This window comes from Ambystoma mexicanum, chromosome 2q (genome assembly GCF_040938575.1).
Source record: "Ambystoma mexicanum isolate Mex_15411 chromosome 2q, UKY_AmexF1_1, whole genome shotgun sequence".
Taxonomy (NCBI): Eukaryota; Metazoa; Chordata; class Amphibia; order Caudata; family Ambystomatidae; genus Ambystoma; species Ambystoma mexicanum.
The window spans coordinates 737924750-737941120 of NC_090924.1; positions in this window are offsets into that span (position 1 = coordinate 737924750).

A 16371-nucleotide genomic window follows, 5' to 3' on the forward strand; every position below is an offset into this window, starting at 1 on the left:
TGATTTGTTCTCAGTGAACATTTAAGTATACATTCTATACTTGTCTAAGAGAGTGAAACTATGTGATTGGTTATTTAACATCAGGTGGGGCACCTAAGCCCTCCCTTCAAAATGGCCACTATGAACGTCACTAAATGTACGATGTCCCATTGGCTGCACAAACAATAGCACCCTTAAATACGTGGCCCTGTACAATTGGTTGGCACTCTAAGCTCCCTCAGTACTTGTCCACCTATGTCTAGCAGCATGCAGGCTGGCCTTCCAGGTGCTGGTGAGCTCGTCTTAACCATAGCTTCCCACCGATTAGCATATTCATCCATCATCACCTCAGTGATCTGCTGTCAATTAGGGCTTTGAACTTGTCCTTGGGAAATGTTCTTGCTCTGGAAAATTCAGGGGAGTGAAGGCACACTCTGCCCTCTTGCGTAGGTGTGGTCATCCTGTTCATCCAATTTCATAGTTCCACATGACTAAAGACCATGGAATCAAGCTTTTAGTGTATTTAAAATACTATTTTCTAATAGACCTCTGATGTCTTCCTTGTTTTGTTTATGCCTTCTGAACAGGAGTTTTGTTCTTTCACACAATTTGTACCAATGTCAGCTTACTCCAGTCTGATGAGACCTTGGCTTCCTTGGCTCATCCAACCTCGCCTTCTGAGATTCACTTTGTTAATTCAATTGTTTTTAACTGCGCCATGCTAGAAATGAGGCCTTCTTTCTAAAGTCCAGCATTGCTATAATACGTAGTGGAAGCATCTATCTTTTACTTGTCCATATACATATATACATATGTTGGTGCTTGCCGCAATCTATTCACTATAAAGCAGCCTCAAGATGACTTTGTCTGCTTGCCTTTCTTTTGCATCTGTACACGTGTTAAATGACTTCATTTCTTCATCAGTTCTGTAGCATAAGCTTCTTCACCTTGATCCCAAGATGTCACTTATCTTTGATACTTTCTTGATGCCTTATAGAATATCTTCATTCTCTTGTGTCTGCATCCTCTATGTACGTCAGCTCGACTCTGTGTGATGTCACCATTCACCTTTGTCATTTATTTGCTCTGCTTCTTCCAGAATCTCATTTAAATGGCCATCATATTTCCTTGCATGCAGGTATGCTTTTCTCAATGGGAACCTTGCTTCCAGGATTCTCCTAGGTATCAGTATTCTCAATGGTACTGCACGGTTTTCATACTCTGGCTCCCAACATATAGGCAATATGGGCAAGGTGGTTGAGGTGGGGTACTTAGCTCCTCCTCTACAGCACATCATGCATTGCACATTCTTGCCTTTTTGGAAAGATTCCCTCTTACTTCTCAAAGCAGTTACAATGGCTACCAGACAGACGCAGCCTAAGATCCAACAACTCGGGTCTACTGCAAATCCCTAAATCAAGATTATCAGTGGCAAAAGACAGATGCTTTCCAACCTCTACACCGCGACTGTTGAACACTCTTCCCCCTGACCTCAGGTTGTGCCCTAGGTTCCCCATTTTTAAACACAAACTGAAAATGTTCCTCTTCGAATGAATTATAGAATTACCATATCTTCCTGAATTCTGATCCTCTGCCTGATATTTTTGTGTTGCTTGTTGTATGTCAGTCTCAGCGCTCCCATGCCTCTGGGCCTTTGTTCAAGTGCTTTAGAAATAAATCAAATGCATTTTTTTTAAATGTCCATTCCCTACTACAAGTGGATCATGACAGACACACTTAAACATGCATCCACTTTTTGTGTAATTTTATCAAACATACATTAATACAAAATAAACATGCTTCTAATGTTTGCATAGCTTTTGTCAGACAGGCATGGTATCAAGAGATGGCACAGACAACAGCTTTCCAGTTTCAAAGAATGCTTTATTTCAGTATCAGGATGGAGTAAGGCAGAACTTGCCCTATGACTAAGGTAGGGATTTCTCCTGCCTATAGAAAATGAAGGGAGGTCTGTGTCCGTAAATCCAAATCAAAAGTCTGTCTGTGTCACAAACCTATGCTTGCCCTCACATCTAAAAATAACATAGTGTGGAATTCTTCTAAGCCAACAAAATAGTGTTCAAAAAGTAAAGTCAGCTGTTCTTAGCTCAAAGTTCTTCTTGAATACCCTATCCAAAGTTCAACAAAGCTCCAATAGCGACCTGTTTCAACAATGTCCCACCAGATCTTGAGGTTCCCTTGCCCAAGTTCAATACAGTACAGTTCACACAAAAAGGAGGTCTTGAGGTTCCCTTCCCCAAGTTCAATGTAGCATAGTTCACACCAAAAAGGAGGTGTTAAGGTTCCCTTCCTCAAGACAGCGTTTCTCAGTTCTTCCAACTCTCAGGGTTCCCTTCCCCAAGGTTTTACTGCCACACTTATACCGATTTCATCCGCTGAATGTTCAAATCAAGAAAATGATAGTTCCACTTGACCCACCTTCTGGTTTGCTTTACCAATTGATTCACATTTCTTTGCGGCTCCATTCCATTGTTCTATGCTTTTCATCATGTAGAGTTCTCTGGTCTAGGCGCAGATGTATGACCACATGGTCCAGCCATCACTGGTCACACAACCAGGAACCCAGGGCTTCTCCTTGACTTGATTTGTGATATCTGCGATCTTCAAAGTGTAGAACTCCCTGGTCTAGGTGCAGTTGTCAGGCCACATATTTTGTCACACTGATTGTTCAATGTGCCATATGCTTTTGTTTTGCCCATAGTGCTGCTTAAGTACAGTCTGACATTCAACAAGTCTGTTGAACTTCAAATGCTTGTTCAGTATTCAATATACTGTGATCTTATTCAAATAGTACTTTTCAATCAGTTCAGTGTTTAATATACTCAATTAGCAGTTTCAATTCAGTTTGGTATTCAATATAGTTCACATTCACTTGGACTGTTATTTGCCTGTGGTCCTCTGTGTTGAGAAGAGGCTCAGCAGTCTGAACGCCAGCATCGATCCCGGAGGACCTACAGCTGGTGGATGCAGAACCAGTAGCCTTTGAACTGAAATGCAGGCAGCTAGGGGTGCCGAACTGATGAGCGCGAGATAGAGAGAGAGACGCTGTCCGTGTCGAGACCTGGAGGCAGACAGGAGCAGGGGAGATGCAGTCCGCGTCTATTGTTAAGCGAGAAACCGAGAAGGGAATCGGGACATGCCTGACAAACGTGGCAGTCTGTTTCCCTGCTACAGAGAAGGTGAGCAGGAGCAACTAGAGCCACTGCTGGGGAGATGTGAACAGCCGGTGAGTGTCAGAGGACACTGGAAGAATGCAGCGCTCCCATTTGAGCCCCTATAGGGGCTCAAATGGGAATGGGGAAGGGCCCTGGTGAATGGGGAATTACCGGTCCCGCCAACCTTGGAATGGACCGGTAATTACTCCATTCACCACGGCGGAATCGGAACGAGTTTGGAGGCAGCCATGCCGCAAATAGCGGCGTGGTTACCTCCAAACTCAGAATGAGGCCCATAGACCACAACACACACAAATATGCCCATATACCGGGAAAGTAAAGTAAGCAAAAAAAACAACAGTATTACCACAAAGTGTTCATAACCTACTTGATTATCTTCATGCAGAGAAATGATTGCTGTGTTTCCGGCCTGCTTGTTCCCCCATGTAAATTTATCACATGATGTGACTTAACCTTTACAAAAAGAGTGTAAGGACATATGACAAGGGTAAGGTCTAAAAATATAGTATATCCACCCATGTTTTATTTTTTAAAAATTGTCAAATGTATGCACATACAATCGTCATATAACCTAGCCCCCACTTGACAAAATCCATTCAGACTTTACGAAACCATCTAAATCTAGATCTATAATCTTTTTGCAAACCTTTGTGTAGATTTGTCAAATGGCACCACATTTATAAGCCTTTACAATATTTTGGGACCCCCACTCTAATTTTGCTCCCTCTCAACAGAATCCCACCAAACTACGCGAAAAACATGTATATCTTGATCTATTATCAGTTTGCCAAATGAAGTGTAGATTCGTCAAATGGCACCTCATTTATAAGCCTTTACATTATTTTGGGACCCCCCTCTAATTTTGCCCCCTCATGACAGAGTCCCACCAAACTGTGCATACCCACTCCGAATTAGCCCAGGAATATACATGCATATTTTCATGCAGTTCTATTAAATGGCGCCAAAGTTATAAGCCATCCAAGAACTGCATTTCACCAACCCTGTCATGCTGAGGTGTTAGCAAACTTTCACAGGACTGTTCGTGAACATCCGAACTGTTCGCAGACTTTCGCGGCAAAAAACATCAGTTTTTTTTGCTTCTTGCAGCCATATCCCATCCCATCCTCATCACCCCTCACCTCCCCAGAGATTATTTGATAAGTTTGACAAGTGGAATGCAGTGTTTTTACCGCGATGTCCGCGGACATCGGCCGCTGTCTGCGAATCCAAGGTGGCGGGCGTTTCCAAAAATCTGATACACTTCACGCTCCTCACCATCCAATCAGCGAACACGTCACATGTCCGCAGACATGACGCAAGCCGATTAGCCAATCGGGACACTGTCCGCCGACCGAACAGGGAAGTGTGTCCATGGACCGGACATAGATATCACTAATTATTTGTGACCTACTTTTTGGTCATTTTTAAAAAAACTACTGGACAGATTTTCACCAATTTTACAAAAGCACGCTTTCGGGTCCAAGCCGCTGCCCAAGCCGCAAATTTGGTGAAAATCCGTCCAGCGGTTTGGGCTGTAGGCATGAGCAAAGTTTTTTCCCCATTCAGTCTACGGGAAAAAAGACATTTTGGGACCCCCCCTATAACTTTGCCCCCCCTGGACCAAACCTCACCAGACTTTGCAAAAAAAATCAGAGTGGGCCATATACTTTGTTTTGCAAAGTTTGGTGAGGATTTGTCCAAGGAGAGCAAAGTTATAAGCCGCCCAAAAAGTGCTCTTCCTATGGAAACAACAACTTAACCATAACTACACGGCCACTACCATGGCCGTGTAATATATATATATATATATATATATATATATATATATTTGTATATCTATTTATATGTTTTTTACTAGCATATGGTATTGTACTTGTGACACTTGGTCTGGTGTCGGGAATTCAGCTGGTTTATAATGATTTTCATGGATTAGGGATTACGAGTGTAACCTTAGTCACAAACATTTTTATCGAATATACTGGTTTTAGTGTGAAGTGTCAATAAAGTTAATATATTTTTCAAATGCCCTCACAGTATGAGATTTTTACTAGCAGTAGTCTAGGCTTACCTGCCTTCCAAGTGCTCACACTCTGTAATGAGGCAATATTTTGTGTTTAGATGTTGTATTACCCGGATATATCTCCCACTGACCGGGTTCCTCCTTAATGGCGTCATATGATGGTTTAATGCAAGAAATGTGCAGGCTGTTTGGGCTTTTGTACTTCATGTATGTTTGAAAAAGTCTGAGAAACCTGAAGGCACTGTCACAACTGCTCCTCAGTGATCTTCTGCTCAGGTGGCCAGAGAAGGGCCATCGTTTTTGGATCCCAATCCTGGGGGCAGACAACTGAGAGAGGATCACCCGAGTGGAGGGTCCTTGGGGATTGGGGAGTGGGGGCTGGACAGCGAGACATGGTATCCCCCTTCCCTAACACTAAGTTACCCTCCCTTCCCTTAGCCTGCATGGGCTATTTACATTTGTGCCTTATTCTTCCCTATGAGTACCCACCAGGTACTGAAAAGAGGAAGAAAATTAACTAGGAGTAATGCACACTTACTATTTCAAACACCACTCTAGTACTGGGACGAAGAAGAGGGGTATGAAGGCATCCAAAACTGAAGGTCAGGCTTGTCCCATTAATTGGGTTCATTATGATCAGGTCAGACAAGCCAACAACTCACACCGGAAGCCCCTTAATAGGGATCAGGTGTATACAGGGAGGAGACCCAAGAAAGCAGGAGGAGGAGAACCTCTGTGTTGAGAAGAGGCTCAGCAGTCTGAACGCCAGCATCGATCCCGGAGGACCTACAGCTGGTGGATGCAGAACCAGTAGCCTTTGAACTGAAATGCAGGCAGCTAGGGGTGCCGAACTGATGAGCGCGAGAGAGAGAGAGACGCTGTCCGTGTCGAGACCTGGAGGCAGCCAGGAGCAGGGGAGATGCAGTCCGCGTCTATTGTTAAGCGAGAAACCGAGAAGGCAATCGGGACATGCCTGACAAACGTGGCAGTCTGTTTCCCTGCTACAGAGAAGGTGAGCAGGAGCAACTAGAGCCACTGCTGGGGAGATGTGAACAGCCGGTGAGTGTCAGAGGACACTGGAAGAATGCAGCGCTCCCAGGGGCCCCTATAGGGGCTCAAATGGGAATGTACTGAGTTTTCTCCATTTGCAGACCAAATAACGCAGCCACATCAGTGTCTGCATAATGCGATACAAAGTTATGCAAGAGATCGGGAACAAATGCACGACCTGGGCAAGGGCCTCCTTCATTGCAAACGGCACTGAAACTTGCGTCACATGCTGGGCAATTTTCCCTCCACAATGAACTACAATGAAATTGGCATGTTTGCGTGTCACCAAAGTGTCACACAGACGAAACCAAAATCTGTCACTTCATTGTTGGTACTCCATAGCACTACACATCCACATGATAGATTCCAAAATGAGCAGGCACTGCACAGTGGTTTCCATTCACTTTCTGTCAATGTATTTTGAACTCCCCCAAAACCTGCACGCTGTTCCTCGTAATATACACAGCCATTACTGCACCCTCTACATTTCTGTCGACATATACACTGTGCACCACAGTGTAGGCATGCACACCACACCCAGAAACCTTATCCACCAATCCAGTAGCATGTACAGACCCATTTCTATGGCCGTCATCTGCAAAAGGGGCATAGCCAACACGTGCCATCCTACAACTATCGCAATATTTGCAGACTTTTCATGCTGTGCGTGCGTGGGGGAATAACTTTCAACCAGGGTAGGGGACGTCATTAATTGAGGCGGCTCTTAAAAGAGCCTTTTTTTTTAATAAGTGCTTCCATATGTTAGGCAGAAACCTGTGCAGTTCCCTCTGGGAACACTGCAAAAGATTTAAGACTACAGGTGTTTGGCAGTAAACCCACTTGGTTGCAGTCTGTACCACACAGATTCACTTGGTAGCTGTGGCTGAGCAGTCAGACTTCCCTCAAGAAGAGTTAGGCAGTATATAGACTATTCACAATAGGTCAAAAGAACACAGTACAACAAGTAAACACTGACCAGAGCTTGGTGTAAAAGAGGTATAATTATTTATTTAAAACCACATCTAGTAAAACACACGGGCACTTATGTTAAGCAGTTCAAAAACACGGTCACTAAAAGATATACACTCCCTTAAAAGAATATTAGACAATTCTTAAGTAAAGCCCCACTTATTTTCAGACAGCGGTGAGCGCTTAACGCAGATGGCACTCTAATAATTCGTTTTAAAAAGGGAGAGAAAAGCAGAGTATAATTTGAAACAGATCCCAACACTTTCACAAGAACACAACAAGAGAGGAAGGCAAAGTAAAACCGTGAAGTTAGAGTTCAGAAGGCCGGATCCACTTTAAGAGGATGAGAACGAAATGTGTCCAAGGTCACATGGTTGAAGTGCTCAAAAAGTCTTGAAAAGGTTCAGAAAGAGTTGGACCAAAGAAAGGGACCAGTTAGATGGTCAAGGCGGCCAGCTCAGTCCAGAAGGTTAAGGGATTATTATTACCTTGTAGCAATCTTTAGAAAGGGAGGCCTGGCGGACACGGTACCTTAAAGTGGTGAGAATACTCCAGCGGGGGCAGTTGTTCCTGGCAGCAGATGCAAGTCGGTGCTTCGTCCGGGGGAAGAGAGGATCTCGTCGGGGAGGAAGACAGGAGTCCGTTGCACTGCCAGGGAAGAAACCAGCCACAGAGTTCTCAGGTAAAAGGAGCGGTCCTTTTATTCGCGGTCCAGTGGTAAGTGGCTATCCGGTTGCCAGGGTGCTTGGCACGGGCAATTCGACCACGAGACGTCCTGGGATGCGCGGAAAAGAAGGTAAACTGGTTGTGCCCACCAGTCAGGGGAAGAAGACTCTCCAGCCGGGAGATCTTCTCTGTCGTCGGGAAGTGGTGAGTCGGTTCCGCAGGGCTCCACCGGTGTTGTTGTCGTGGTAGGTCGGCTCAGCTTCTCCCTCGTCGGATTCTCAGGTCCTGTGGCGACTTCTGAAGTTTCCGTCCCCAAAGCCCTGCTTTTATGCAGCACACCCCCATTCACTCAGCATAGCTGTCAATCAAACATGCTAAGTGGTGTCATGATGCCTACCTCCAAGGAGCCAGGTCCGACCCAGCAACCCCAAATGCAGGCATCATTTCCCCCAGGGAAGTGCCAGCGGGCCCAAGCTCATGTTGGACCCCTGTCCTGGCGCCTTAGGCGCCAGGCTCATAAAGCTAGACATGTGTTCAAGTGTTTTAAGGTGCACTTACCTGATGCAGACCATGCTGCTACATCCAGGCCCTCTTGAGGCCTGAATGGAACTACTTTACCTGTGGAACTACTTTCCCCTGGGTGTGGTCGGGGAAGGGTACATACCTGATCGGTGGAAGGATACATACCTGGAACTTCTTCCAAAGCTATTTAAACCACGCCCGATCAGCAACTCACGCTTCGCGTTGTTCTGCTCCTCGCAGCTGGACGCTCACCGTGTCAGCTCCTGCTTCTGGACTTCAGCCACGCCTGTCAGCATCCTGGGTCACCTGCTAAGAGAGAATTGGAGAGAGAAAGAAGACCTTACCTGCTAAAGCTGCATCACGGAGACTTCACACCGACGATCCTGAAAGGGAAGACATCATTTTAAAAGCATTTCGCTTCGATCGCTGCAGCGCTGCATTTCACTCACCTTTCCTGGGCACCTCCATCTTCAGCAGCGATCATCCGGATCCCCAGCCACTTCCCAGAGCCTAGAGAGAAAAAGACAAGAACACAAGGTGAGAGAAGGAAGGGAATAGGAAAAGCTCAGTTTCCTTCTAAGACTTACCTGTTGGGTCATTCCCATTTCATTTCGGGTCCTGCCGCTTCCTGGCATTCCGGACCCCGGCCCCTATGGGGAAAAAAGACAAAGACATTGAATGAGCGAATGCAAAGACATTACCCGAACGCTTATCCAGAACTTACCTGTCATTTACTGGAACTGCACGTTTCACTTCGGGTCGGCGCCATATCTCCGGCATTCCGAACCCCGGCCCCTAAGGGGAAAAAGACATAAGCGTTAGCGCTTGCTGCAATAAGACAATGAACATTATTATTAAGCTTGAACTTTTGAACTTGCTACAGAACTCTTACAGTGCCTTACCTGAATAGTCAAGCTTATTTGAACTCCCATCAAACCTCAATCCAGTGAAGTAACTGGGTTTCAACGCGCCCCTGCATCAGAAGCAGGATGGAGAACTCATCCTTCCAGACCCTAAGGTGAGACTTCACGGGGAATCGAGGAAGGGTACCGTGGAGGGTTGGAAGGGAGTGGGAGGCTTGAGCATTATTCCGTCAGTAGGTAATACTCCCTTTTCACGCACAGGGGAATATTCCTGCCAGCCAGTGAGTCCATCTTCAGAGTCCTGCGCTTCACCATAGAAGAAGCATCAGCACTCGAAGCCAGACCTGCGCCTCCGTGGGAATCAGGTGAGTGTGACAGAGGTGAGACACAAGAGTGCGACTTGAGTTATCAAGGTAACTCAGTCCAGGGTGCCTAAACCCCCTCCCACACCCCCTGTGGTACCCAGACAGAGTGGCACCACTTTTGGAGGCTTCTGTGGAGAAGCCCGCCAAAAGTGGAACAAAGGGCTTGACTTGGGTTGGAGTCACAGAAGAGAACACAAAGGCCATTTTAGAATCGAGTCCTGGCAAAAAATACCAACCGGCGAATTAATATTAAATAAATAAACCGGCGGTATGTTCGAGGCTATGAGAATTGAATAATTAAAGTTGGTAGCCTCGAACAATGGGAAAATTCCATAGGGATATATTCGCGGTCGAATATAAAAAGTAGTATCCACTGCCACCAGCCAAAACTCGATCAGGGGGGACGGAGACGTGCCCCCTAGACTAACAGACCCCGGGGCAATCGAATTGCCCCGACCAGTACGTCCACAATATGATGGTTTCTACTGGTTTCTGTTCATAATTTGGGACAAGTAAAGCCAATGGTGACTTTACATGCCCTGGGAGACAGTAGTCAGTCCCAGGGCATGGAGTATATGGTGGGGTGTCACTATGACACCCCTGTGTCACTGCACGGAGGGTGCTGTGTAACACACATAGTAAAAACACATGAGACCTTATGGAGTAAAGGACCCCATAGCCCATAAAACACATTATCAGTCAAAGGAAAACCATAAATCATGTCCAAGAGTGGGAGAAAAAAAAAACAAACTCCAGAAATCCAGCAAAGCTGCTGGGGGACTCACCAGGTTAGGAAATTCAGCCCAAACAGAGAATTCTCCCTAACACCATACAAAAACCTTTTTTTGTGGTTTGTATAGGTAAAATTGTGTTTTCAACGTGAGCTCATATTCTTACCATAGGATCTTCAGTGCAGCCCGTACATTGTGAAACAAAATTTCATTGCCACTGGTCGACAAAGACATGCCATTTGCCTTGAAAAGGTGTAATATCGCGACCCAATGTTCTCATTCTCACAGGAGAACATCCCAGCAGCACTCAAGAAGTGACACATGCTTCTGTTGATGAGACTCCATCCGACCTCTGCTAGCGACAGGAAACATTGGAATACTTCCACACTATTCTCGGGCATGCATGAGTAAAGCACATTGACAGTAGGAAAAATATGCTGCACTGCTTTCATCATAATCTTCAGTTGACGGTGCACACGGGAACAAGGCAGCGACCCCAAAATGAAGGCTACAAAGTGCACAACCACAACATGTACAGTTGCCGAAGAGCCATGCGTCGACATTCTACAAGCACTCCGCTGAGACAGCATGCTTCAACACTGCACGACATATTGTCCACTCCCTCAACATCAAAATTGCCACTAAAACCTTTGAGGGCATACAAGAATAGATCTTCCACAAAGGCATCACCCACAACGAAAACTCTGTGTCTCGCCATGTTTGCCAGCCGGAGTATACAAAGTAATGGGAGAAATGATTGACACCCTTTCCTGGGACGCACACCCTGAGCACCTCATTGGACATTCCCCACAGTCCCATTTCCATTGCCCACCATGGTGAGAAGTGCAGAATGTGGCACATGCCTTTCCCCCATTACCATGAGTGCTGTGCCCCAGTGAAGCAGGAGGAGTCCTTCTCCCTATTGGTGCTCTTTCCTGTGACGTGCACCCTGATGACCTGATTGGCCAAAGGCCAGAGTCCCATTTCCATTGGCCAGCATGGTGAGAATTGCAGAATGTGGAACATGCCTTTCCCCAAGTACCACGAGGGCCGCGCCCAGTAAAGCTGGAGGAGTCCTTCTTCCAATTGGCACGCTTTCCTGTGACGCACACCCTGGCCACCTGATAGGACAATCCCCACAGTCCCATTTGCATAGGCCAGCATAGTCAGAAGCCCCAAATGTGGCACGTGCGGTTCTCCAAGTACGGCGATGGCCAGGCCTGAGTGAAGCCGGAGTCCTTATTTCTATTGCCACACACCCTACGCACCTAATTGGACAAATAACCCACAGTCCCATTTCCATGGCCGCCACCCGCAACATCCCTGGATGTGCCTTTCGTGCTGCATGTGGGCGAATAACTTGCAAGCAGGGCAGAGGGAGGTTGTGATAAGGGGCGGCCCTTCAAAGAGCCTGTTAGTTTACTTTTTGTGATGCGTTTAGAGAAACACCTTTTCTTCGGTTTTTATTTGCTTTAGTGTTTTCTTGTGCTCACAATACTACACTGAATTCATCCTGTACACGGGCAAACAAAACTGAATTGTCAATGGGTGACAACAAAATGCAATTTTTTTGGAAAAATTCAGCATTTCGAGAACTAATGAGGTCATTGTCGCAGAAGAAGATTGCACGAGCGGACATAAAAGTATACATACTTCTGTTGATGAGACACCTTCCTGTGTCTGGCTCGGACCAACAGCCATGAGCAGTGGCCCATACTTGTTGTGGTATTATGGAGGATAAAAGCACCTTGACGGTGGGAAAAAGCGTCTTCACAACATCCAGCAATCTCCTCAGTGTGTAGAACAAATCTAAGCAAGCCAGGTAAACCATATGCATGGCATCACAGTTAATGATGATAACATCTACTGCTGTAAAAGTGGCTAGGTCTTAGGAAAGTGCATGCATATCGGTGACATTGCACTCCTACACAGCGTTCCACAATGCGTCCACGCCTTCCAAAGCAAAATTGCGGTCAAATTGTCTTTCCAGGGCATAGTTGTGCAGATGTATGACAAAGAAATCAACTACAGTCAACACAATGTGTTTCACCATGTCAGCCATCCTCAGTACAGAGAGTATAGTCTGCAACCGTTTCACCGCCCCTTCCTGTTAAACACAGTACCTGATTGGATAATCCCCACAGTGCCATGTCAATTGGCCAACAGGGTGCAAATGGCACATTATGGCACGTGCGCCTCCCAATGTACCGCGAGGGCCGCATCCCTGCAAAGCTGAAGCACTCCTTCTTGCCTTTCCACTATCTTCTCTGCAGCACTACCTCGTTGGGTTACGCGTAAATAGACACACACACATCCACCAATGTTTAAAAGGGTTTTTTTTTTTTAACATGCCTGCAAGCAATTTTAGTTTTTTTTCTGCTTATATTTGTTTCTGTTTCCCTCTCCTCACATTTCTACCACATTCTGGTCAATGCTTCTTGCACAGTGTAAAAGAAAATGGCATTGCCAATGGTGCTCAAATAAATGCAATTTCTACGGAACCACTGCATATTTTGCGACCTCATAATCTTATAGTGGGTGGAGAACATGCCAGCACTATGCATGAATTCACGCATAATTCTGTTTATAACACACCTTCCGACCTCTGGCTGCAGACAACTTACACCGTCATGGGCCCATACTCGTCTTGGTGTTATGCATGAGAAAATTACCTTGGCAGTAGGAAAACACTGCATCACTGCATTCAGCAACCTCTTCAGGTGACGGTTTAAACGTCCACACGACATGTAACCCAAATGTAGACTTCCTTAGTCCACCACGACAAAGTCAATGTTCGTGACGGACGCCACATATCTGCAAAGGCGAACCACCCTGCTGATACTGCAGTAACCCTGTCAGCCCCAGAAAGTGTCCACTCCTTCCAACCCAAAATTACCAGCAATGCCTCTTTGCACACAACACCTGTGCAGATGGTGCACAAAGGTATCACCGACAATAAGCACTGTGTGTCTCTCCATCTCGACCAATCTCACGACACAGTATTGGGACGAAGTGGTACCACCCCTTCCTGTCAACCACACCCTAAAAACTTAGTTGCCTATTTCACACAATTCCATTTCCATGTCCACCATGTTCATAATGGCAGATTGTGGCACGTGCGCTTTCCCATCTACAGTGTGGGCCACGGCCCAGTAAAGTGCACACAATACTTCTTTCCTTTGCACAGACATTTTTGCTGCACTCCCCCATTGGGCGCAGTCAAATTTTCAAACACGCATGCAGCAATCACATACAAAACCTCTGCATTGACCACTATCATTTATGTACACCACTCCATATTTACTGTTACACACTCTCACTACACGTTCTTTTTCATACCAAAGCCCCTCCACCACAAACTTCTGCCAAACAATGCACTATTGTAGCATCCACAAAGATCCTGAGGCGCACCCAGCACACCTAGGCCATGCACACAACAGTGCAGTCCTTTCCACACCCACCATAACACTATAGATGCATGCATGCGACCATGTGGGCACCTAACATTATGCACAAATGTAACATACTTAGCGCCACTTCTACCCAATTCCTCCGCACCATAAAACACACATTCATGAAAAAACGTGTCACAATTAGCAGATTCCACAAACATACCACAGCCTGCACCATCGCAACCCACTGCCATTCACAAAGTATTGCATGACTGGCAACCTATCCACAACAGCTTCACAACATTGGGCCTACTACAATAAATCTCAACACAGCAGAGTATCCAAGCAAGTATAAGGTGCACTTCAACCATATCCTCTTCCATACTGACATTACATAAACACTGCACCCTGTGGCCACACTACACTACTTCTCACTACTCCATCTCCTGCCGTACACCAAATACTGTACCATGTTGCAACTATCACCACAACTATGGAACGCACAATACACGCTTTTCTACTCACTTCTGCTGCTGTACCACGTCTACAATGTCCTCCACACCCCTTCTCCAATCTCCACCCTGTGCCTAATGCACTGTGAAACCTGCATTGCTGCAGTGGGTATGCTCCATGAACACATTCCCCGCACCGTAATGCAACCATGCATGTCCGCATGTCACCAAATACCACTATGCAAATATGCACCACTGGCACCAACACTTCTACCCAACCTACACACCGCAATACATATACACAGCGTTAAATGTAACAGTTACCATAATGTACAAACATTGCACTGTCTCCAGTACCCCTATGCCCTTTTATTCACATACTATTGTTTTACCCACTTCCATTCAGAAAGTATTGTGTCACTGGCAGGCTAACCACTAAACAGTTAGAACATTGTCCATGCTCCAAGCAATCTGCACACAGCACACTATCCAAGCACATATAAGCTGCCCTTCAACTGTACCCGCTACCATAGTAACAGTATAAACACTGCACCCAGTGCCCACACTGTGCAACTTCTCACTGCAGCATATCCAACCACACATCAAAAACTTTACCATGCTCTAACAACATTCACATCTTATTGTCTTACCCACTTCCACTCAGAAAGTATTGTGTCACTGGCAGGCTAACCACTAAACAGTCAGAACATTGCCCATACTCCAAGCAATCTGCACACAGCACACAACCCAAGCACATATAAGCTGCCCTTCAACCGTACCCTCTACCATAGTAACAGTATGCAAACACTGCACCCATTGCCCACACTGCGTACCTGCTCACTGCAGCATCTCCAACCACACATCAAAAACTTCACCATGCTCTTACAGTCACCTGACCAGATCAACCAAACATACACGGATGGCAGCTCACTTCTGCTGCTCTATTGCGTCTGAAATATGCTCCACACCCATTATGTACAAGTCAACACCATGTAACTGATGCAGAGTCAACAATACATTACTGCCGTGGGTGTGCTCAAGCCCTAGGCTCTTGAGTGCATGGCCTACGGCCTTCGGCCATGCACCCAATACTGTAGGCCTTGCACACACCCACCGCAAAGTAATGCCACCATACATGACACCATGTCACCAACTACGGCAATCTACAAACACACCACTTCCAACAGCACTCCTACCCAACCTGCGTACCGCACCCATGCATGTCAGCACGTCACCAAGTAGCACTATGCAGTATACCCACCACTGGCACCAACACTCCTACCCAACCTCCACACCGCAATACATATACACAGCGTTAAATGCAACAGTTACCATAATGTACAAACATTACACTCTCTGAAGCACCCCTATGTCCTTTCATTCACATACTATTGTCTTACCCCCTTCCACTCAGACAGTATTGTGTAACTGGCAAGCTAATCACTAAAAAGTCAGAACATTGCCCATTCTCCAAGCAATCTGCACACAGCACGCAATCCAACCACATAGAAGCTGCCCTTCAACCATACCCTCTGCCATACTGACACCATGCAAACAATGCACCCAGTGCCCCGACTGCGTGACTTTTCATCGCAGCATCTCCAGTCCCAAATCAAAAACGTTACCATGTTCTAACAGTCACCTGACCTGCGAAACCAAACATACACGCATGGCAGCTCACTTCTGCTGCTCTATTGCATCTGAAATATGCTCCACACCCATTGTGTAGAAGTCACCACCCTCTAGCTGATGCAGAGCCAACAATACATTAGTGCTGTGGGTGTGCTGAAGCCCTAGGCTCTTCAATGCATGGCCTACGGCCTTCGCCCATGCACCCAATAGTCTAGGCGTTGCACACATCCACCACAACATAATGCCACCATACATGTCACCAACTACGACAATCTACAAACACAGCACTGCCACCAGCACTTCTACCCAACCTGTGTACCACCATGGAGGTATGCAGCACGAAATTGCAACAGTTACCATAAATTACAAATAAAGCACTGTGTCCTGCACCCCTGTGAACTTTCATTCACATACTATGGTCGTACCTACTTCCACTCATAAATTATTGTGTCTCTGCCAACCTACCCACATACTGTTCGCAACATTGGCCCTACTCCAACCAATCTGCACATACCACACTATGCAAGCACCCC